Source organism: Temnothorax curvispinosus, unplaced genomic scaffold (assembly GCF_003070985.1).
Source record: "Temnothorax curvispinosus isolate PA1 unplaced genomic scaffold, ASM307098v1 QBEX01008257.1, whole genome shotgun sequence".
NCBI classification, from domain to species: domain Eukaryota; kingdom Metazoa; phylum Arthropoda; class Insecta; order Hymenoptera; family Formicidae; genus Temnothorax; species Temnothorax curvispinosus.
Genome location: NW_020218037.1, coordinates 21,215 through 47,425, shown reverse-complemented (window position 1 = coordinate 47,425; position 26,211 = coordinate 21,215). Strand labels below are relative to the sequence as shown.

Genomic DNA, 26,211 nt, shown 5'->3' with positions numbered 1-26,211 from the left:
ACCGCCCGCGGCGATCCCCGCCGGAGGCTCCTGAATCCCTCGCGAATCAACAGGACGATGATCGTTACCAATCTCTTGCCCCGGTGATGGTCCTTCGATTTTGGCAAAACGTCGTAAACCCGCGACGGGTCGTGGCAGGAAACGCGGGAACATTTCTTTCCCGCGCGCGGTATAAAAAAACTGCGAGTCGAGAGTGGGTTTTATTGAGTCGCAAACGATTTTTTGGAAAGTGGAACGAACTCTGTATGCCTGCCCAGAGTTTCGCGAGTTTCCTTTAAAATCGCGTATGAGGAGTAATTCTCTTTCACTGACTTCGGAACGGCTTGTCACATAATAAAGTAGAAATCGTCGACTTTTTTGAATACGTTGTATTGATAAAAAGAAGAAAACTTGTATTTTTTGTCAATAAAAAAGAACCGTATTTTTTTAATGTATAACAATACAAAATATTATTCTAGATTAATGTAAATGCAATGCCAACGCATATGTTATTTATCAAATTTAATATCGTGACCCTTGACATATTAAAAATACTGACTCACTGTGAAACTAAATTTAAAGAAAAAAGCAACAATACTACTATGGTGAAATACGAAAGGTTTTAGCACTAAGTGAATAGCGATTGAACTTTCCATTTATAGAACAAATTCTCTTTCGATCATCGAAAGCTACGATGACGATATCGACCCAGATCGATCTCGTTTTCCGTGAAACTCTGATCGCGTCGGCTAGTGTACCATCGTTCTCTATTAGTCGACGTGCATTTCATCGAAATTCCATCCGTCGAAGGGCTATCGCCTCGAGGCATTTCCCTTTGTGGGACACGACGTGGGCGCGCGCGCGCGTGGCGTTGAATAATTAACTTCGATCAGCGCCGTCGTCGGTTTTATCGTAATTATCGCGCGACTCGTTCACGTCAGGCAGCGGCGCCGCGACCGATCGTAGATCGTGAAGAAGATGATCGACGAACGCGATCGAGAGAACGAAACGACGGAGGAATGGAAAGCGAAGTGGGTAAGCTTTACATTCCTGCTGCGTTTGCTGTAAAGATCTAACGTGAGTATCGTGACAGATTTAGAAATGTCAAATTGTGCACAATAATGTATACAAGTTGTGAGAATATGTATTACAACGTTCGTTTAAATCTCATTAATTTTTTGTGAAGTTTAAAATAGAATTATATAAGCCTGCATCGGTATCTTCGATACGTTAAAGTAATTAATAGAGAAATAATTAGCTAGAGAGACAGAGAGAGCTCTGTTAGCTCAAGATAAATCTACGAGTTGTTTGTAGAAGTGATTACGACATTAAGGGGAGAATCTTGTTTTCCAAAGGTCAAGCGCTAAATCGTAAGTCAACACTCGGTTTGTCACCGGGGCGATTCATCTTAAATTCAATCCTTCTATTCGCCATTATTTTTTCATGGCAGTCGGCCAGTGGAGGCAGGGCCGGCCGTCGTTTTTATCGAAATGCGAACAATCGCGCGTGTTACGCGGAGGGAACAAAAGGCGCGTCTCTCGAAATAAACGCGTCGGTGGATCCTCGATACGAGCGGACGCGATACATCTTTTACCGCGGTATACCCCATCATCGCGCACGTGTTTTTTGGCATTCCGCCAATAAGCGTAAGATGGATCCCGCCTCGAACCGTGCCGCAGTTTCGGCTCATCGAGTTACACATTATTCAAGAAAGCGCGCGGGTCTTAAATAATCCTGGGCAGCGAATAATTTCTCGAACGACCGTTTCGAGGCGCGACTTCGCCGCGAGTTCGCGTTAAACGGCAAAGTCGTCGCGCGAAAGCGATTCGTCTCTCTCCCATTCTGGAATTTCCATTTAATTTATACCTTTCTTCCCCCGTCCCTCGTGGAAGATTCAGCAGTAAACATCGAAGGGTTCTCCTTTACTTCGCTAAAATATTAAATGCCGGGAGAAAGAGAGAAAGATATATGCGTATTACCGTATATAGTTTACATAAGCGCGATAAAGAGACGATCGTCGGGTTTTATCGACGCACGTCTCACCTCGTGCACATTCTCGCGTCGTAAATAATTTCCTGAAATGTCCACCGAATTGTTCGCACGCGCTCGTTACGCCAGATGGTCAGAGAGAAAGAGAAGGAGAAATGGAGAGAGAGGGAGAGAAAACCGGCTGTCTCTCTTTCTCTCGAAGGGACGCTCGGCGCTTGAATCCGCGACTCCGACTTGTTCGATCCGTCCCAAGACGATTCGTCTTTACCTCGACCTTCCACCTTCGTGCACTTTTTCACGACGCTACGGCGCGGCGGCGTTCTCGCGCCGAGTTGGGTGGCGCGGCGGGGCGAGGGCGGCGGGATAGCGCGGCGCGGCGGCGGGATTGCGAAATCGCCGTGGAAATAATAACGGGCGTAGATCGTAGACTGGGACCAATTTGCATCTGTAATTACCGCGGCGCGCCGTTAATAACTAATTAATGAGAGAGCCTTGCCGAGCTGCGAGTCGGATGACGTAACGCCAGCCGCCTTCGAGCCTCGCGGGCTGTTAATTGATCGGCGATTAATCAACCACGTCTCTACCTATTTTTAAACTTTTATCCTCCTCCCGCGCGTGCCCGTCATTCACTCGCTTCTTCTCGTCCCTTGGATCCTCTCTGCCTCGGATACCTACTCGTTTCCGAGTTCGCTGTCGTCAGTCGCCCAATTGTATAAGGCCGAATTGTGAGGCTCCCGGGACAGACCATCGAGGATTCAAGGATTGAAGGACGATAATAACGTCTCCGATTAGAATTTATGAGCACGGTCGAGCGTATTAATTACGCCGTGTAGCTAATTGCCCGTTCTGAACGACGCGGCGATTCTATTTTTCTTTCGTGGGTATATCGCGTGAGTATGCATGAGTGCGCACAGTTTACGAGCAATTAAAAAAAATGGAAATTGCACGCGCTATAAGACTCCTGAGTTCGCTCGCGTTGCGCATCAAGCGCGTTCCTCACGATATTTTTCCTCGTTGGCTCGATTAGCGAAATCCTGCAGCGATACCGCCGCGATACCAAACTAGTAATTCAGATCGCCGCTCTAGCGGTCGTTTGGATTATCGCTAATCTCAGTATAACGCTTCACACTCCTCACGAATTCGAAGCTCTTTATGTGTGCAAAACGTTGCAATATTCGCAGAAACACATCACGACAAATAACTCTCTAGCTTCGCGAAGCAAGGTAAGAACTGACTTGACGACTCGGCGCGACATCATCGATTTCGGATCAATCTGATTCTTGCAATGAACTTGAATCGCGCCAACGCAATTCTCGAGCAAGCGAGCCGCGAGAGAATTCATGAGCAGACTGAATTCATGTCCAATTCGAATCGAAAGATCAGCGATTTGCTTAATTCTTTTAATTCACTTTAATTTTACCTCGTTTTCGCTCAGAGTCGAATCTGCCGGCGACTCCGGTTACCCATAACGCCGCACATCCTTCGTCAAGGATGTCCCTTCGTTCGCGCACGTATTGCGGGATCTCGCTTCCGGTATCACACGTTTACACTAGTCTTCACTTAAGATTTCAAAGCCGCGGGCTCCGATAATTGACTGGTATGAGGCCCAATGGCGCTACGCGGGGGGATCTCCTCATAAAAAAAAAGGCAAACAAATCGGGGGTCCGAACGGACTTCTGGTCGGAAGCGGCGCTACCGTCGACGACGACATACGACGACGGTCGACGACGGTCGGCGGCGACGACGACAACGAGGACGGCGACGACGACGACGGCGACGGCGACGACGAGAGGCGTCTCGCGCGACACGCACACGTGGTGGGGGCGTCTGCGACCGCTACTACGGCAGAACTAAGGGGTTGTTTGCCCCGTCGCACGGCTCCGGGGGGTCTCCAACGGCTCCGCCACCCCACCAGCCCCGCTATTTTGCATAGGGCCTGCGCGTCGAAGGCGGCATACACACCGCCACCCACGCTATCTCTCCCTTTCTCTCCCTCTTTCTCTCTCTTATTTCATCCCGCACAGTCGTGTCTCCCGCGAACCCTCGTTTTACCCCGCTAGTCGCCTATCCCCCTCGCTACCTCCCCGTCCGCGCACACTTCGAGGGGGCACACACTTCGATTTGTCGAATCCGCGTTTCGCGGCACTCTCCTGGCCTCTTCCGCGAAGGGAAAAGAGGTTCGATCCCTCGCCCTCCGCTCTACCGTCACCCTCCGTTTCAACGTTCTCCGTCTTCCCGCCCCCCTCCTCCGTCATCGCGTTTCCCTTTGTCTTTCTTTCTCGTGCCGTGTGTTTACGCCGGCTTGCTCTCCTCGTCTTCACCCGCTTTTTATTTATCCCGTTGCCCCGACGTTGCGCAGCTACGTCTCGGTCATTTCCACCATGGAAACGAGAGGCAAGCTGGAGCGGGGAAATGTTCTATCTCGGCAGCCCGCGCGTGGTACTGTCGTAAATTGGATGTTGCGTGATCGTTACTTCTTGCGCAATGTCTATTAAAAATATTTCCGGAGACGGATATCTGTCCCGCGAATATAAGTATTGAGATAAAGGTGAAAAGTGATACGAGTGAAATAAGCGATTGAGGGTAATTAATGCATGCACAATTGCACAGCACAAATATTACTCTTTTAAAAAGATATTGATAATAGAAAATATGTTAAAAACCTATAGATACGGTGACTTAATACTTTAGGTATTACAATTCATTTCCACTTCTATCATGTTTTCTCGCATATTCATTTTTTCAATAAAGATATAAATTTCTTTTTTCCTGTTTCTATTATATAAATGTTAAAAATGCTGTATCTACATATACATATTTTTGGCTTTTTTTAATCATTCCACGACTATAAACCACATTTAACCATTTCGAATTGAGTACGATTACATATGTTCTGAGTATTAACCTACGAGTTTCTCTCGGATTCGTAGAAATTGCGGGAACTCATTCGTGGTCAAGAATTAGGTCGGTGTGACGAGACAAACGTGACGAGAATAATGTAAACTAGTAGTTAAAATTATAATAAGAGCGGCGTCCGCTTTTTCCAGACAGACTTCGTGAAATTAGTCGAGAAGGCAGCCAATTGGCAGATGGATTTCAGATGCAAGATATTCGAGTACAATAGCGATTTCAAGTAGAAACTAGATGATGATGTGTCATACATATGGCAAGAGATGTTAATAATAGTAATAGTAAAACTTTATCGCTTAAGAGATCCACGAAAACTTAATTTGCGCAATTACTTCTGATGGTTCTAAGAATTAATGAGACTTTAATCATTACAGTTATAAAGTAGTAAATGCCAATCTTACAAATAATATTGATGTTAATGTTTGAAAATAAATTATCTTATATTTTTATATGTTAAAAGCTATGTAATAAAAAAGCGGTACTCTCTATAAAATATATTTTTATACAACTGCATATTACGTTGTGCTATCACGATTAGACATGTGAAGATAAGCGTACCGCGATATTCAAATCACCTCAAGTACAAGTGCCATGGTAATTTGCACAATTAATCATTCAGGACAGACGTTTCTCCGATGTAATTGGCGTTACTGGAACGTAGGAGCCAATCAACGAGCGGCGGTTCCCTTTCCTGGGGAAGCAAAGGGTTGCAAAGCATGGGTGGGCGAAAGTTAGTTAACGCCTCCGTGTAATTAAGCAAAGTGAGGCTCATGGTAGACACCGAGAGCAGGTCCACGCTCCACCCAGCCTCCGGGCGGGGAGGACAGGAGTGGTTCAACCCTCTCGGCAGAGAGGGCGACAGGTCGGGCCTCATTGGAGGTGGGTTGGTTAGCGCATGTATAATTAGTGCAAGCAGAAGCGGGAGGATTCCGGGAGGCCAAGGGTGAAGCGAGAGGAAGACAGTGTCCCGGCGGGGGACAGGGTGGAGCCACCTAGTCGGCGCATGTGCCAGCATCCCTTGGAGCCGGAGATATAATATATTCATAACGTGCCCGGTCGACGTTCTATCTCCGTTTCGGTGCATCGCTCCTCCGCGAGACTCTCATTCCCGATTCAATGCCAAGACTGACCGCCAGTTAATCGATCGATGCCGAATTATTACGTATCGTAGTCGTATTCAGAGGAAAATTGGAACAATTTAACATTTAGATATCGAAAAAAGTATCGGTAAGTAACATTTCAGTTTAAAAACATATTTTCCTCGTATCTCACAAAAATGAAGGGAATAAAATAGACGTTATGCCAGTACCTACTTGCAAAGTACCTACCTGAGTTACAGTGAAAAACGCGATCGAAGCAAAATTCACAAAGATACATGTCTAATAGAAATCTTTTTCCTTCCATTCGCGGCAAATATCCTCAATTACGATTATTTTCCATTATGTCACAAGCCTTTTACTCGCTTTTGTTCAAAGCTAGCAGCGTTAAGAATAGTTGAATATTCTTCTTCAATAATATTTCTCTTTGAAGAGAATAATGATACCTGCCAGTCGTTAGGTATAGCACGTGTTCTCGTCAAACAGAATCTTTTATTAGGCACTCTGCATTTATCAACCTAATGTCGCCAACTCTTGTGTCTTAGTACTGCATTTAAATAATGTCACATTTACTCGCAAATAATCAGCTTCCATATCGCACGGATAAAATATGTAAATTCGAATCATCAAATTTTATTATTAATGAATAATGATATAAGATGAGTAAATTCTCAGTAATCAAAAATTCTTGTGTATAAAAAGATTTAATTTCGTGGTCTGTGTAATAGAAGAGTTCTTATAGGTAAAGACGACGAGATCATCGCCTTCGCGAATCTATCGAGGAAAAAGGGGAAAAAAAGAGAAGAAGATGAGCGAAAGAGAAGCGCGAGGAGCCCTTCGGTGTGTGCCGTGTATTTTGGTCCGGATCCTAGATAACCCGGTGTGCTTTTCCGGATGCTTGAGCACGACACATGTCCCGGCCGAGCACAGACTTTTCCCCGGTCGTGTCGTGGCGGAGGGTTCGTCGTCGGGTCAGCGTCGACGGCGCGGCGGTCGGGGAAAGAAGCCTGGAGGGTGCTCTGCGGTTCCACCCCCGAGGACACGGTGTCATCAGGCGCAATTAGGGACGAGTCTCGGTCATCAACGCGTGTACCACGGCTCTCCCTTCGCGTGTCGCGTGGTTGTGTGTGTGTGTGTGTGTAACCGTCGTCGGGGCGAGCCCCCGTGACGGGCCAGTTTCCCCCAGTTTCCCCCGTCGCACTATTTCTCTCCTTAATTCTGTTTCATGCCCCTAGGAGACGCACTCTTGTCTCGGCCTACGTCTCTCCCTCCCTCCCGTTACTGACGAAACGTCTGTGCTCCTTCGTTCTGCTCCTCGTGAGACTCGTTGCAGTCGACTACGCCGGCGTGCGATTACTCCCGTTATACGTCTTTGACGCAATTATGCTCCGGCCCTTATGACGTCTCGTTAACTCTACCAACCCCCTGCGGAGACGCGACATTACCGAAGGCGTTGTCACGACAGAGAAACGAACGTCGCCAAGCTCGTAACTCCTCGAAACTCAACAAGACTCTTTACTCTTCGAAGCGAACCCTATACGACGCACACGAGCTATAAAATCTTGTTTCTCGAGAATTTTACCAATATGTAAGTATTAATGCGACTGTGCATTTTACTATTATATTTCTAATTTTAATTTATTTAACTTTTCACCTATAATAATATTTGGAAGATCGAGGATTGTCAATATAAAAAAAAAGTAAAATTGTTTTCCTGTAAACTTATGAATAATAAAATACAAGACTCGTACGTGTTTATTAAAAAAACAAAAAAAAAATTAAGTTTCGCTGTCTTTCCTTAGTTCGCATTTCACTTGATTATATCGCGTTATACACACATTCTACCATGCATTACTGACAAATGTACTTTTTTTATTGCAGATCATAAACTATGTATTTCGAGAACATTACTCGACCGTAACTATCAAGCCTAGGCTGTTGCCGGCGCTGAAATCGGTACGAAGCCGGACAATTATCAACTCGAATGGCACAATTACAGGTCCGCTGTAATTTTGCGTCTACCACGTAATACCGAGAAGCCGATTGTTTGCGCTAGGCAGAAACGTCGTTGCGGACGAAGAAAGGGGCAAAAGTAATCTGCGAAATGGATGCGAGGGAGGCAATCGGTTAGAGGTTCGTTTCGTCGAACAAATTGATCTCAGTAGGCGCAAATTTACAGCGTGGTGCGTGATAAATAAGTCCCGCGGCCGCGTTTCTATTGTTCTGTGAAAAGCGCCGGTGCGGCGTACGTACGATTACAAACGCAGATAACAGTAATTGCACCTGCAACCGTGACATGCTACACTGCAACAATTTCCTGCAGTACAGGTATTTACCGCAATAGAAGGGTAACTGCGCGACACATCAAACTCGACCCAGCGATCATTATAGCGATTTATCGCGTTCCCCTCTCTCATCTCTTCCATACTGATAGGTGCATAAATATTAAACTGGTTGATTTATAACATGTTCGATTGAAAATTACAGGAATCTGATATCTATAACAGATTGAGTATTTATATCCCAAGGAAGTATAAATATTTTACAATATTCTAGAAATAGCAATATTCCAGATACACTTTTCAAGAGGAATTTATTCGTTATTCCCAATTCTCGAATTAATAAATATTAGATTTAACTTTAAGGTAAGGGCTTAACGCTGTAAATTGAATATTTTTCTCAAGTTTAGATTTAAAAACTAAGATAACGATAAATATCCTTGTGAAATATATATATTGTCAATGTGTAAAGGTTGATTAAATATAAAAGTCATAACTCGCGGATTAACTCCACTCTCATAACTTCCAGTAAATACCAGCAATGCGAGTCACGTGAGGCGTCGTACATACCCATATTAGCCCCGGCTGCGAGATTGCACTAGGACGCAACAATTCCGCGGAGAAACCGCTCCGTGCAACGTCGGGCGGGAGGATCGTGCAAATTTAAATAGACAAGGATTGCGGGTCTACAATATCGGGGGCCCGTGCGTAAAATTGCGAAAGTTAATAATCCCCGTGCCTGGCTGCCAGGGACGTAATAAGCTGCGAGTTTAGCCCGTGTGCAAGGGCGAGTGGTGGCAACATTCTTTCGGGTTACAGTACACTTGCCGCGCGTGTACGTGTGTGTTGCGTCCACGTGTTGTATACGCTTGTGTCTGCGCGCGCTCGCGATCGTTCGTGAGCTCGCGCGTATTGTGTTCGTGCCCTAAGGGTAGAAAGGGACGCGCTTAGTCGAGGCTCGATGTTTTTAATAAGCGGTCGACCTGTAGCACGTACTGGATATTACCGCGACACCCCCACCAGGGCGAGGCCCTTACGAGGGTTCCTCCGTTCTCGTACTACGCTCTGCCGAGGACTACCACGCTGAAAAAGGTGGACGACAGGGGGACGAAAGAGACGGGAGCGACGTACGTATACACAGTGGCCTCTAATTAACTCACACCGACCTGGCCGAAGGTGCCACACTGTCCCTCGTAGAAAGGAGACGGAGGTATCACGAAGGTCGCACCCGCGACGTTCTACGCACGGTCGATGCAGCGCGAGCCCCGCTAATAATCCCCTGGAAAATTTCACTGTAGCGCCGACAGCTTCAACGGAAGTTAATATCGCGGAGAAAAGTTAATCTTTCTCAAAGGAGATTTGACCTATTGAACGTAGTTATGTTAACTAAAGATCGTTCTGGTTCTACTTTTGATTCTGCAGTTCTACGTGCCAATTTTTCCCTTCGTTCAGAAAAAATTTTCCTCAAGTGAAACGTAAAATTTATGCAGAATATATCAAAATTCATTATCTAAATGTTAAAAGAATTTGATAAAAATAAAACATTTCTTTAAGGTGTTACTCAAGAAAAAATCGATGCAAATTTCATTAATAAACTTGTTAAAGTTAAAATTGAAAATTCTAAGTTACTCCGTATACGATGAACTTATGATTCACTCAGAGCTGTTCAAACACATTTTTTGGAAAGACCTTAAACGCGATGTCACGTTCTTTCGCGAATATTCAACGATAATATATACTTCTTTTTATCTTTCGTTCTTTATATGTCGCCGCTTCTTCCCCAAAGACGCACGAGCTACCGATCGGCCAATTCTGAAGAGCGTGCTCGTGTTCTGTGCTATGTATACCTAGCGGAATCTATCATGACGGTCGCTCTACGATGGAATACGAGATACGAGGATACGAGACACGAACATTTGATTCAGGAAATAAAAATTGAATAGTCAGACGTGTGAACTGGTTTTGAAAGTAATCCGATAGCTTTGTAACTAGGTCCAAATGACATGATATTATATTTTCCACAATTTAATATATCGATGATATAAACACTATGACATGCAAGTAAAGTAACAAGGCAAATACCTTCCTTCAGCAAAAAAAGAAAAAAATACGAAAGACTTCCAATTTTTAAATTAATTAAAAACTATGTAAACAATTTTTATCTATACTATTTAACAAAATTTGTGGAGAATATGCTATCATTTTTCTATTAAAAAAGATAATTATAAAAAAATAAAATATTTTCTCTCTTACAGTTTCTTTATATCATCGCAAAATGCAGTCTCAAAAATAACAAACGCTATTCGATTGCTTGGAGGATGGAGCATTGCCACATTGTATTATGCAGATGATCTTCGCAGAGACCGCGAGAAACTGAATCGCAGCCGGAAGATGCGAAGATAAAAATTTAGTTTTTTCTGATATTGATCAATGCATGATCCGTGCTGCGAGAGCCCGAGGCTGCACGACCCTGAACTTTAGCCGCGATTAGATCGCCGTAAATTGCAATGTGGTGCACGTCGGACATATCCATTGCCAATGCCCGAGCAATTCCATTGAATATTCTTTTCATGAATTACATACCTAAGAAACGTCCTCGCGCCTCCGTCACGATAAAGCGTGACGAGAACACCAGATACAAGTGACCGCGCTAATATGCGTTTGCACTCTAATCACGAGCGGGGGTGAATGAAGCCATAAATGAAAATGTGGCATCTGTATCATTTGTCGCTAATAAAAGATAATTAATATATCACATATACAATACTCTATATTTTATCTAAATCCCTATATTATTAAACAAGTTGTTTAGTTATATGCTTATTCCATAAGTAAGGAGAGTGTGTTTCTTTATATTTTTCTTTTCTATACATGGCATTAAAGAGAATCGTAGAACATTTTACAAAATTAGCCATCACTATTGTCATAATCATTAAAAGAAGTGAGAAGCATATTTAACCGCGTTTTCTACGTGCACATTTATTTCCTATAAGCACAATAACATTTGAAATGAAGACTTTTGCATAGGTCATTGACAACGTAGCTGTCATCGTGCCGTCGTGTTTTACATACGTTATGAGTATCAACATTAAGCCGCCACTAGCATACGCTCGCTTCTAATCTACACTCTAATCACGACCGTGATGAACAAAGCGCGTAGTTATCTAAAATCGAACTTTTTTGTCGGCCATTGACAACCGGCTTATCGGTGTGTCAAGCATTCGACACAGAACGTGATTATGAATACTGAGTCACGGCTTAATCACAAAGCCGATTCATTTATAAGGTGTTGTAACCGGACTAAAAACGATAGAACGGTAATTACTGCGAGCAGTAATCGTACAGATCTATAATTAATAACTGGTACACCTAAAACATCATATGCCTGTTACGAATAAATTATAATACATTATACCGTGAACTATTATAAGATCAAAAAGTACCTTCACTGTGCAATATAGATTTTCCACTGTTACGACAATCTATTCGCCTGAATAGAAAAGAAAGATATATCTGTTATAGAATTACTCAATTCACCTTACTTTGGATTCAAAATTGAAAATTGGCGTTAAGGGCAATTATAATTTGTAAAAAAAAATCCCGGAAGTATAAATTATATTTTCATTAAAATAAAATTAATTTAATATGCAGTGTATTGATAAAGATAGCAAAAAAGTAATTAATATTCATAAATCCCCCTCAAAATAGAAAGCTTGTAGACGTTTGTCGAAAAGTATAAAAAAGTACAGTGAACACAACGTTTTTCTTTTGTCAAATATTTCCGCTTCGCGTGAGTCGCCCACGTCTTTCGCCTGCCACTGCCGAGAATTCTCCCGACAACTCGCGGAAAACAGAACACCCGTGGCAGAAGCGGAACACCGGAAGCGGAACGCGGATCTCTGCTATGCGCCCGATCGATGGTAGCTCCGATTAGGGAAGTGCTGTGGATTTTCCCGAGCGGCGTAGTCGCGCCTTCATCAAGCACACTCTGCTGTATTACATTAATGATATTGATTCGGAGAAACACAATCAGCCCCGAACCCTCTTCCTCCGGCGCTATAGACCCACTCCCGTCAGACTATTGTGGCTGCGTGTACAGGCGTACGTGTGCGTTATTTCGCAAGCACGCACGCACGCACACGCGCATCCTCTGCTCTACGTACCTTCATTAGACAGCAGAAACGAACGATTTCTTATTAATATCGAGCGAAGGTTGTTTTTCGCCGACCACCCTTCCACCCCGATTTTTCTCTCTCCCTCGTATAACCCCTCATTTACACACTAATGTCCCTTCTTATTTTCCACGATACCTCGTAGATTCATCGTTTGATGCTTAGTTCGTCGAGAGGTTGGATCAGCAATTTTGCAGCACAATGAGATAGAAAAACGACATACCGAAACGTTGCGACTTACGGTAACGTTCCAGACATCCTTAATCTCTTTCGGTTCTATGTTTCTTAACATATGATAATGCGCGTGCTTACCGGTGCCGAAGAAGAAGTTTATGTTCTTCGTGAAATAATGTTGTTTTAACTGTGGGGATGAGATTCATGACTGCTTGAATCCGCGCAGACACAACCGGATGTGGATCGCGAGGCGATAATTGATGGTATAATATGATCGCACATAAAGATACTTTTTTGCACGTTGCGAGTAATTCGGCCAAGTTGCAAGTGTGTGGCGTTATAAGAAATTAATACTATCATTCGGCTGCCGCGATTAATTAACCAGGTACGGAGATCAGATATTTTTCACGTATCAGATTGCTATAATTGATGTTTCTCCCGTTGCCGTTATCGGCCAATATATCCTTCGTATCGCGTAAGATGTCTTTCTATGCATATCTGAGTAAAATATCATTTTCATATTTGAAAAATATTACCCACTGCGCGAGGCAATTTTATCAATGACGTTCGCAATTCCCGTACCTATATTCTCCTAGAGAATTTAATTGCCGTCCGATATCAATAGTTAACATTAATCTAAAGTCACGCTTATCTATTCCATGACGGGAATTATTCGCGATCGTCTCATAAAATATCGACGACATCGTGGACAAACACGCGCGCGCGCGCGCGCGCCATGATATGTTATGCCATGAAGGAACTCGCGTCGCAGGAAACGTCTCAATGCAATCTGTAAATGAATCTCTCAAAGTAAATAATAAAGTATCTGGAAACATCGTAAATCTCGCGCGCCAGTTCGCGTCATAAAACGCGCGTCGGTGCTCCACCTCGTTGCACAAGTGGAGGAGAAAGTTCCCTAAATCAGAGACGCCTGTATATCCCGACGAAAAAAAATCGAGCACTCGCGGCCCTCGAAGAATGCGATATTAAATCAAAGAGGGAGACGCAGCGAAATCAATCGTGACGTAACGTCCGTGTTATTGGCCTGTTCGTAAAATGGACGACTCGTGAAATGGAAAATCGTGAGAAATGTATCGAAATTAACACTTTAAATAATAATAGAAAAAATATTTATTTCGATAAAATATCCAAAAATGGAAAATAAATAAATATTCGCACGTAGTCAAAAAGATTACAAACCTGAAACAGTAAAAAAGGTTTAAGGCTCCTAAAACTCGACAATGTTTCGGAGGCTGCCTGCCACGATTTTTTTTTCCGCGACGTTTCGAAAGTTGATATCATGGCACGGTCGAGGGAAGTTGGAGATCGCAACGGGCGATTTTAAATGCGAATGCTATGTGTGCCGAGGCGAGAGAGCCGGTGTCGGGGGCCCAGGCCCCGACAATTCGCGGAACGATTAATCATATTAATTGCACGTAGCTGGGTCCAGCCGCCGTTCGGAGCCTCGCAAAGTTAAGCTGCTTAATTATAAATTGTAATTAGCGTTCGCGCGCAGCCACGTAGCCTCGATTAATTAAAGGAATGTCCCTCCCGTCCCCTCCCCTCGATGCCATGGGCTATTAATTATTAATTGCCCGGACGAGCAGCGTGCATCCGGCTGTCTCGAGCGACACTTCGTTCTCTCTTTCTCTCCTTTAACATGCAGCACGCATGGTCTTTTATTCTAAATTGTTCTAATCTTTTTCTTAATCCTTTTCTGGACATCAGACAGACAATTCTCAGGGATTCGTACTATTTAGAATTTTCAATCTGATAATATCTTAAATGTCTTGTTATATAATACAAGAACTAAAGATTCTAAAATCTAACGAGTCTGAAATCTAAATAAAATCTAAAGAATCGATATTTACTTTCGAAGAATATAAACGTATTTATAAGGCAAATGCACAATATTAAATATCTGTACATAGAATTTTAATAAAATAAACAGGATTTTTGTATAAAAAGATTTAAATCGTTAAATTGTTTTTACGTATATAAGAAACAGTTAATAATTGCGTTACGCTGTTTAAAATTAAAAATTAACGGCGCTCAAGGTCTGGCGAGTCCTCAATATAGGAATTTCCCGAACTTACGGATCTAAGAGGGATCGCGAAACGGAATGTAAAGCTGAGGAATCTCGAATCTCGGATTTCAGGATTGAGAAGGGTTTAATCTAAGTTGATAAACTTTCTCGCGAGAGAGCACTCCGTAATTTGCGGTGCACGTATTCCTTCGCGCGCCGCACACCGATACCGTATCCCCTTCGCACGTGATCTACGATGGCCGTAACCATAATAATAGGAGGCCGGATCAAAAACGACCAATTAATGACGTACACTTGCCAGTTGAATCTGATGTTCAATTACTCTTGCCCCGTTGCTCTGAGCCACGGCGCTGGAACAATGAGGATAAGAACGTGTTCTTAGCCCGGTAATGTTTGACTCCTCCGCTCTCGAAGGTTAATGCGATCGGCTGATGACTTGCTCGAGACACGGTGTAGATTAAAAACCTATATAACTGCGGGCCGACCCGACCTACACAGAAACGATCTCGAAAGTGATACTATAACGCGCTATCGCTAAGGAATAATTTATCGCGGCTATTGCCATCTTATTCAACGTATACGTATGCTTCGTAAGAATGCTCGCTAAGGGCGTGTTGAGGCCTCTCTCTATCATTATAGAAAATTAAAGGAACAATTTGTAGACAGTTACAACTCAGAATTTCGAGATGACACTAGCAAGATGAAAGAGCACGTGCAAAAGAAAAAGTTATTTCGAATGTCAATAAGGCATAGTTAACAATGTGATTTAAATAGTCACATAAAAATATTTTTTGCGCATTCATTAACAACTGCTATCACAAAAAAGAGCGTGATATAAACTGCTACTCGCAATGCGGCCAAAGCAAATTAACGCGAGAATTTGCATATTTAGAGATGCGATTCCTCTAATATTAAATAAATATTATACGAACCGGTGTTTCGCGAAACGGCATTATACGCATCTTCGGGCCTGCTGATGTCGTTATTATAAAAAAGAAGGGCGGACAGGTAAACGGGCCGTTTACATCGCGATCGTTTGGTTCACGTCGAATTAAGCTCCCTTCCCCCCATCAATTAGAAGGGCCCGGCCCGGCGTGATATCTCGCGATCGCGATATCCTCGCGCTTGCGGCGCATAAGGAGACCGCCCGATCTATATTTCGCCGTAGGGACACCTTCGGCATCGTAAGGACGCGCCGCGCCACGAGTTTAATTACCCCGTTCGCGCATAATCGTCGCAAATTAAGGAATTTAAGCAGCAGAACGTCCGCTGGGCCAGACCGCCGATTAATTGGCCGGCTTGATTGCCACTTGCCGTCGCTAAGCGCTAGATTGTAAACACTCGGCCCGTTAATTGTCCGGCCACGAGTGTCGCGCGAGTTGTTGCGCTCTCCAAACCGATAATTAAGCCAAGCTCGTGCGGGTTATACCGGGTGATTCGTGGGAATATAGCGATATTTCAGCATTTAATTTCTGAGACGACTTAAACGAGCAAATACATCCTTATGAATGTGAGCCCGATACAAAATATTTTCAGTTTCTCGAAAAAGAATAAAAGAATTTGCAAAGTATGAAATACTCGATGAATGTTTAATTGTTATGCGATTTATCGATTCGTGGTTTATAAGTGCAAAGTTGGCAACCTATTTTTCGTTCAAATTACATATTGCGAATATAGTTATTGTTGGACTAAAATTATCCGTAAAAGCTAAAATCAACCGTTTATGATGAAATCAAATTTGAAAAAACAATCAAAGCTCTTGGGGAATATAACTTGACGTAATATTTAAAAATTATGTTTCGCGCATCACCGTTGGTACAAAAATAAAATTCGCAGTCTACGTTAATATGATTGCTATTCTCACGTAACGTATCCATGTAACTTCAATGAGAAGTACAAGTTATGTCAACGGTGACATATCCTCGTTTGCCAATTCCAATTATAAGTATCTGTTCTTCCTTGCTTTTGTTGGTTGCATTTGTCGAAAATTGTAGCATAATATTCGTTCGCGTGTCAGATGTTTGAATAACTCAATAACATCGACTAGCGGGACACAATGTAATAACGAAATAATGGGAACGTAAATTTTTTATTGTCATCGAAGTGTATTCGTTTCGCGTTTGAGCGACATGAAACGATCGTCTATTCGCAGCGAACTTTTTCGCGTGGACACTATTACGATCCTATTATTTGTGACCGCCATTTCCTAACTGGAGTCACATTTTTCATCTTTAACGACGGATTGATAGTTTCGCCATTATCTCGTTTTGCCACGCATTCCGCATTTAATAGCTCTCTATTCGGTTGCGTAATGCATTCGGACTATTATTTGAAGTATTAATAGCGTTCAATTTTCGCTTGGGCAGTCGATGTGGCGCGCCGTTTCGCGTTATAAAATCGACCATCGTTCTCGCCAGTTCCTAAGCACCCTCGGCGTCGCTATCGCTCAGCTATCTCGTAACTGACAATCAAATTTTTCGTTAACAAACCGCGTGATACATTTCTAGTCACCGCTCCGATTATGATCCGTTACACTTCCTACTTCCGTCTGTCGATTGCATGTATTTATGTGCATTGCCATAATTTTATAGGAGCAATAAGATGATGTAAGTGTGAAACAAATATATTTTCACTCATGAAAAAAAGGTATAAACGTTTTATAATATCTTCAGTGCTGTCATCAATATTTAACCATAATGGACCACAATAATTTATATGTATATAAATTATTTAAACGGGATAAATTATTAAATAAACGTCTGTCACTAGTGTCGCTCTGTGAGAGCTATCAACTCGTGTTTAGCGAGTTCTAGATTCTATTTCGAGCCGCATTCTACAAATTTGCTCTTAAAATGGTTTTTAAATTCATGATCTATGTAAAGTGCAACGTATATTCTATTCCAAACCTACATATATGAGAACGTATAACAGATTCTCCAGTCTTTTAATATTTACCGCAGGCGACTCGGTATCTAAGGAATATTAGTTAATACATATTGCAGAAAATATATAATTCACAGATATTTAAACGGTTACGTATAGGTATACAGGACGATGTGTCCAAGAATGAATTAAATTTTGCATCACATTTTTCTATTTATCTTTTTTCAAGCGCTTGGAGAACGGATAGCACCCTGTCAAATTTAAATTGAGTTTATCGACAGCGAAGCACACCTGCAGAGTTCAGAAAATCCACCGGGGGCACTTAGGGATTAATATCAACGAGCATGTCGATAAAAAATACGCGATGAAATATAATGGGAACCGATATCAATATCTCTTTCTCTCTTGTCGATAATATTTTGACCTCGTGAACATCTTAAAACGTTCGATTAATAAACGGCAGGCACGGAGTTACTTAGAACTCATTTTGCCAGAACTCTCTGCTCTCGGGGACGCTGCCAGCTGACTGGATGAGAGTTAACGAGGCCGAGGATATCGCTCGTAAAATCCGCGTCCACGAGTGCTGGATCGTCGCGACGTCGAATCGATTATCTAGCGTTAAAAAAACATGTCTGCTAAAAATCTCCAAACCAAGGAAAAGAAAAATATGATATTTGTATATTAAATTTGTTTCAGCATGTTGATATCATCTTTAACAATCTAACGCAGTTACATATGGAAAGACATAACGCGCTCTTTTTCCAAATGACATCACGTACGTATAATTAGTGAAACGCAAAGACCAGGATCCCGCAATTACGCGACCTCCGTGCAGTAATTAAACGTCTTGCAATTGATTTCCTGGTATACTGAACGAATCGATTATCTTTCCTGTCCCGGCCGACGATCGAGCTCTTGGTATTCCTGGAAAAAAAAAACGATCGCGCTGCCGCGACCGATGGGAATTAAAGACTGTCGAACGTTTTGAGGACTATCTGGATTATCTGGAGCGAGGCCGAGGCTGCGAGACGGGAGAGCGATTCCAGAAAAAACATTACTCAAACGAATGCGACATGATATTCTGCTTTCTCTCTCTTTCTCTCCTCTTTCTGTCTCATATGCGCGCATTATTCAAAGGTGGCGTAATGAAGTCGGGCACGGGTTTGGCGCGGTGTTAATTGACGGGGAGACGATTACGGCATGTAGCGCGAATAAGACGCTTCGTCAGTCATAATTATGCGTCATTGGGCTGCATCGCACGAAGGACGGCGGTCATCGCGCTGGGAGAAGCGCAATGGAAAATCGTGATTCTCGCCGCTGTAAATCCACACGAAAATCATAAAAATCGTTCGAAACTAGAACAGAGTAAACTAGCTTGCGAACGATCACAGCGTGAGTTCAAGGTTGCGCGTCGTCTTTTTTAACTTCGTCCTCCTAAACATTTTTATGTTCTCCGTTAACGCTAAGGCTCCCGCGTGTCCACAATTCACGTATCTGATTACTCGTAAAAGTCGCGATGGTCGATCGTCATTGTGATCGAAATCCATTATCAAACGTTATCGTAAGATGATTAAAACAACGAACGGACGAATAGTCCATCTTCTAAAGCGTTAGCCTCTCGGTCGTTTTATTCGCGCGTGAATTTTATTTCAGCCGACGAGAAGTAGAAAGAGAGAAAGGAAAGGGAGAGAGAGAAAGAGAATCGCGAGGTAAAAATAGAAGGTTGGCGCGGTCACCGCAAAGCGTCGATCCATAGACCGCGATTAATTTCGATCAGCGAAGAAAAAGAAACAAGGCAAATCGCGAGGACTGGAATACGAGATCGGCGGTGGAGGCAAGGGTAGGAGAGGATGTGCCGAGAATGCGGCGATAATATTTAAAAATAGAGACGACGAAGCTGCGAGACGCGGCGCGACACGCGCGCGCGCACACGAGGGATATAATTCCCGAAATTAAACCGAACTGCGGTACCGCGCGTGGAAAGTACTGCTCGTTGGCAAATTCGAAACGTTTTGCAACAGGTGCGGCGGAAATTCGGTACGTCCGCGGCTGAAACTTAAGCCGTGCGTGCTGTATAACACGCCGGGACACTTGTTGCCAACAAGTTGGAAATTTACTGTGTTTTACTATGATAAAAATGATCCATAGCTGGCTTAGAACTGGCAATGGTCGATTAATCCTAAACAACACTTGCGAGCAGTTCATCAAGGTCCTCTTTAGCGTATAATTAAAAACTTCTAAGCGACGTACGTGAAAGGCTCTCTAGAGATCAAGAAAAGATTAAAGAAATGTAATTTATCATTCCTAATTGGTTATGTTATCGTATAATTGAAGGAAATCCTGATACCCTGCACCGATCTACATATGTATAATTCTTATACAAAATCAAACCAAGCGTGCGGGTAGATCCGCGTAATGACAAAACTGTATGAACATTCGTTGAAAGTGTTATTTAGCAATTCAACATCGGCAAAACATTAATGAGAGACATAATGAGAACGTGGGAACTGTTTATCAATCGCGCCGGCCGACCAACACAAACCTGGGCACAAGAGTATAATTAGTTCTTACGAGATACAAAATAGTCCGTAAGAGTGTAATTAATGCTTTGCGTGTTACAAAGACCATTTGCGTCGAATGCAAAACGATATGTCGTGTTGCACGCATTGATTTCCATTGATTTCCACAATGTATATAGATAAATGTGTATGTCTTCGAGGTAAAATTTTATATATCTGATATATAGGCTTACTTTATTAACTAAACGCGCCAGTTTTTGTTGTAATAAGCGGCCGCGCGCCGAGATAATTAACGGGATGTTGGATAACATTCTAAAAAAGCGCGTGTTCCAATCTGCGAAATACATGCAATCAACTTTCGCGAAAATTAAGAAGTGTATTTATGGTATACAATTTTTAGATTTCATCATATAAGATGTAGTCGTATTGAAATCGAGTTTTATGAGGAACAATTTATAGGTTTACCTCTAACGAAAATGTTTTATTACTTTAAACGTTATAAAAATTCTTCGTATTTATACGTATTACAAAATATATATAGCTTCGACAATATACGAGCTACGCGAAGGGACGAACAAAACGAAGGAAACGAATTACAAAATTTCCAAAATTCAGTAATTGAAAAGGGTGAAACTGCCCTTCCGCGACGTCCGGCGATCCGTCGACACTAATTGGACAACGATTTCTACGAATCTGTTACATTGTAACGATCGCGAGGCGCGGTGCACTTCCGCGCGCGCCGTTCGCGCCTGCTTTCCCACAGGAATCGCTCGCGCATAAAAAGCCAAACGACGGAATAATTGCTGGGTCGTTAATTCCCGCTGTAACACACTTAGCAATAAAATCATTTGCACCCGACCGGCCCGGCTCGTCCGTTTATTATGATCCGTAGAAATCGCTTTCTCTCTCCTCCACCGCCGTGACTTTCGGCCGTACCGAGTTCATCGGTTTTTGCCGGATCACCTGGCATCACGTTTCTTCAAAACAACGATCGCTCTCGTGACTTTCAATCGTTCGATCTTACGCCTCTCGCGTCGAGATCTTCCGCGAGTGCCACTAGAAAAAACAGTCTCTCAAAGAAATGAGGTCGCTATTTCGGGGTTTCTATCGGACTACGTGGTAAAGATGAATGGACGCATGTGTATATGTGTGTTATTCAAAACTTCGAACTGTTACAGAAATATCTCATCGGAACTTAGTTATAAGGAGTATTTTAATGAGTGATGTCAAATTAATTAATTATACGAATCTTCTTCGTCCGTTTAACGCGGAAAGACAAATTTTGAAAATATTCGCGTGAACCACATTTAAAATATCTTGTATAATCAATAAGTCAAATACCAAGATATGCACGTATGTAATTATTGTAATTACGAGAAAAACTCTGATCGTACTTATCAATGTATTATTTTTTGCGCGATATGTTTGACGTTGATGTCCGTCAAATTTGTGAAGTAACCAAATTTGTGAAGAAATCTCAACCTCAGAATTCACCGTGAACTAATTGCTAATAACTTAAGCACGACCGGCATTCGTAGAAGTCATTAACACTGTGAGCAATCGCTCATGTTTCACTCCATGAAAAAGTCTGGTCCCGTTATTCACGGCGACGCGATCAAAATGAGTCGCGCGTTGGCAGTACCGGCGATTAATTTTTCAGTAGTAAATTTGTGTCGTTTTTAGACGCGATCGTCAGCGAAGCGGCAATTTTGACTTGCGCTATTTCTGAGCGTGAATATTGGTGAATCATAAAGGCCGAACATATTCATGTGACATGTACATTTATATATTCGGCATAAAACGAAAACTTTTTAGGTACGCAACAATTTAACGTATAAAATTTCTTTGAACGCCTTTGCCTTCCTTCGTTTCTTAAATATATCCAAAATATTATAAAACTTTTATTTAGAGATGTTTAAAATTTAAAATTATTGTTCGTAAATATATCACGCAAATTGAAATTAACATATAAAATATATAAAATAAATAAAAAGTACTGATTTTTTATATTGACCGCCTACATTTATCGCTGTCGAGACGGACATCATTTTTCAGCTTTATAGAATTATACATAATAGTATATAACGATTATATCCTGCTTTGAGAAGCATCCGCGGCAATTATACTATTGTACAAATGAACGCGTGAGTGCACTATTAGCACCTATTACATAATCATTACAACAATGCCACGGTAGTTCGATGACGCAGTCGATTCCACGGGACTCAACTCGCTAAGTGACGACGCGTATTAAAAAATTCAGATTTATTAGTGCATACCGCGCGATAATTTATTGTTCTTCCCTTCGAAATTGCGCAACGGCCGGGCAAGCAACCGAGCCTCGTGAAAACGTCTCTGCCGGACGTGCGTACTTTAATTAAACGCCGCTTCCGGTCTGTCATTAATTCGCTCGCTTACCGGCCGACGACGATTAGAGCGCGACGTTCGCGCGAGAACACGCAATGTTGCCAGATTCGATTTTTTTTAAATAAGAATATTTTGAGTAGATATTATTATTTAAGGAAACTTGGAGAGTCATCTGCGCATGCAAAACTTTTGGATAGCAAATATAGTGGTCTGCTTTTATCGATCACGGTCCCTTTACGTTTTCAACAGTTCCAACGAGATAACTTTTTTTTACAATTCGTTAAATTTTAATAAATCTTGTATTTCATGAAAAATAACACAATATGCTTAATGTGAAAAGTGTCAGAAGAATAAGTGGCAACGTAATTTTTCATTTGCCATTGTACAACGCGGTACTTTATGCGTTGTTTATTTCTACATTATGCACAAATTATTCTAGACGGTCTTTACAGTAGTTAATGCACTATGGACGTTTCTGGCAGCCACTGAGTGACACTAATGCCAACACCGCGTTGGCACGGAATGCATTCGCGCTGTTCATTCAGAGCGAGAATGATAAGCAGAATCAGCGACAGTAGAAAAAAAGAGCGTCTCTACATTGCCTGAGTAACGTTATTGTTTACACGATTTTGCCAGAAAAATTGCATTTTTTTTTTAGCGGAAAGGATAAAGGACAGAGATACGTTTTACGATAACACTTTTATTTAGCCTGCAGAAGAAGTTCCCTTTTACTGCCTGAAAATATGAAACATTACATCTTTTCTGTATTTAACGATTTATTTTCGTTTCAATCGTATAGTCACCGGGTTTATGAGTGCTGCACCCATCATTTTGCGAGTCATTAATAACCGTCGATGTAAATGCCAATTTCAGCAGCGTTTACCGTCGACAAAACTCCGCTGCGTCTTAAATTGTTTATTCCTCCGTTTCGAGGGAGGAATGGTGCATTGCGCGAATTGTCCTAATTATAGTGTTGCGATCAATAAAAAGTATCGGGCACTTTTTCGAGCAAAATATGTTTTTCGGTCATTCTCGTGGTTAGTTTTTACTGGTTCCTTAGATTAGTTGGTTAAATGTGGAGTGACCTCAATGTATAATACACATTCAGTGCTATCTTGATCATTTTATTTCTTCATTATTTTCATTCAATTAAGATGTATCTCGAAAAAATGACTAGAATTAGATTTAAAACTAAAATTGAATTCAAGATTTGGTTCAACTGATTTGCTTCGAGGTTTGTGTGATTCGTTTTTCTCTCTTCACCTATATTTCTAAAAGTAGAAAAGTCATGTACATAGGTGTATCTTCGTATTGTATTGTACTCTGTGTATTTGATTTGTGCATTAATTATTCAGATTATTAAACGCTCCGCAAAAATCGGCGACTTATAGATACATCGTATTTGTCTTTCCATTGCTCACCTCAGAAGGAGAGTATCGCGAAAATATCGAAATCCCAAGAGGAAAGGGCGACATGCTAGAGACACGAATCCAACTTGATCCAAGTTGCGACAGTCTTTAAATGCCCGCTACACCTCTCTCGCGGTCGGAGTTTCTCGTTACTTCCTCGAAGCACGCACCACCTTTTTACTTTCCTCCTCCACCCTCTGATTCTCACCGACGAGTTCACCGTGTCACTGCGGTCCTTGACGTATCATCGTCTCGATTAATCGCGGACAACGCGTATTTGGCGATGCAATTCCCGCGGTTTTTCCCCCGTTAGAGAAGTTGCTAACGTTCTCAAGATTCGCGATCTCGGCTGTCATGCGGACCGGAACTCGTGTCAACATCTCGCGACACTTGCGAGATCCTTGCAAAATGTTCGTTCCGTGCGCGCTCGGACAATAATCACCCCGGTAAATCGTTTCTACGCTCACCGCGCGTTGATAATCCAAGTTAACGATATAATCATTCGTCGCATTTTGAGTTTCACCGTGCAACCTTTACGCGAGGCGTGCGGGTTCTTCGTCGTCCCAACTTCGCGAAATCCGCGGTAAGTTTCTTGCGCGCGTTTATTTCAGCACCGCGCGATTATATCGTCTCTCGACAAGTATCGGCGATCACGAAATAGAAATTAACTCGAAGCAAATGGCTCATTCACGAAGACAGCGCGCGTACCGTATCGACCCGAGTCTCGTTCTTCGATCCTCGATTACTCTCGCCGAATTGATCTTCCATCTTCGCCGGAAACTCGTAGTGCGAGTTCGCTTCCGGTTGAATCAAAGAGCGATGCCGTACGCGCTTCTTCGAGCTTCGCTCGAAATGTCAAACTCGACAAGGGGAACGGCGTGCGCAGCGTTGCCCTAGGTCGCGATCGATCACTCACGTGGCGAGCGCGGCAACGTCAACGTGTCGGTCTCCTTGGACCGTGTCAAAAATTAAGTAAATCGATGGCGAAGTCGGAGCGTCAATCAGCGTTACATTTGCGTTCCTCGTTCTAACTTGAAACTTTCGGGAAAACGCCGATTGATAAATCGGTCGTTTGCTGTTAACTATCTGTACACGAATAATATATAAATATGCTAAGTTTTAGTACTGCAAAGCAGGAAAGAATACGAGAACAGTCTGATTCGATCTCTCGAAACGTGCAAATGCTCGAAACGACTTTTCATAATCCTCAGGATTAGTTGGCGTATCAAAGTCTTTAAAGACACAACTCCGCCTCTCTATCACGAACGTGACTCGGCAAGTAATCGAAGTCACGTGAGTTTGACGATATGTTCATAAGTTCCTCTCTTGATCACACAATTTCTGTTAATTCCGTTTTAATGGAAACGTTGCGAGATCTTCGTTAATACGATTTCTCTCTTCTACAACGAACATCGTCGGAAGTAGAAGACCCACACTGCTCCGAAATAGCGTGACCTTCCGTCCGAATTGTAAAACGCGTTATTCCTAATCTGAAAGTCTCTTCGAGCGATCTCATCGCGTTCTCCAAGTTCGCGCGCGTTTGGTACCGCACACCAGGACACTTTCGGATCACGGTTGATTCCCGCGACCCGTGACGTCCCTCTTCGATCACTGAAACATCAACTGCCGAGGTCGATCTTCAGTCTTTTTGTCCCAAAGTGGAAGGAATTCTCGCGAGTCCTCCAAAAGATCGAGATTTCGCGCGCGCTATTCTGTCTCGCGATGCTGCACTCGACTCACGTGGCGACCCGGTCTGAACCCTGTCGGCGGTGACCACTTCCTCGGATAGTCGACCAATCGGCTGCGCGCCAGGACGCCTCGAGCTACGATCGTGGGTCCTCGTCCGCGGTCGGTCGCTCTCGGTAGCCGTTCGTCTCTGTCGCACTCACGCGCTTATCACGCGTGTGTACGTGCGTGCGTGTGCCGCGTGGTCGGCGGCATCGGCAGCGGCCGCGGCGGCGGTGGCTGAGCACCACAACGTCCGTAACCACTTTCTGAACTGGTCTCGGGCAGCCGCGGGGACAGATCGCGGTGACGCCTACGACGACCAGGACGACGTGGACGTCCAGGACTGACCGTAGTCCTGGTGCCGCTTCCTCCGATCTCCGCACGCATGAAAGCACGCGCTGTCTCGCATCGAGCGTGCGCCTCGTCCAGCGTCCGACACGATACTACCTCTCTCCCCTTCCTCTCTGTCTTTCTCGCTCTCCCTACGCCCCCTCCACCGTCGCCACCATTCGCTCCGTCTCCCTCTGGTTGCGATCACCCGCGCGGGTAGGGAGGATGTGGGGAGAGAACTACTCTCTGGTAGCCGCTCATTAAACGCTGCGGTGACGTCAGGAGCAATGATACTATCGAAATCCGCGGGAGAGAGAAAGAGAAACGG

The 26,211-nt window shown here is 43.1% G+C and overlaps 1 long non-coding RNA gene across 1 annotated transcript in view; it reads right to left on the bottom strand.

The window, feature by feature from the left end:
* Positions 1 to 25,971, bottom strand: part of LOC112457784 — a 75,039-nt gene extending 49,068 nt beyond the window's left edge. Inside the window, exon 1 of the long non-coding RNA XR_003041150.1 lies at positions 23,838 to 25,971. This is a non-coding gene — a long non-coding RNA (uncharacterized LOC112457784). The remainder of the gene's footprint in view (positions 1 to 23,837) is intronic.
* Between the last annotated feature and the right edge of the window lie 240 nt (positions 25,972 to 26,211).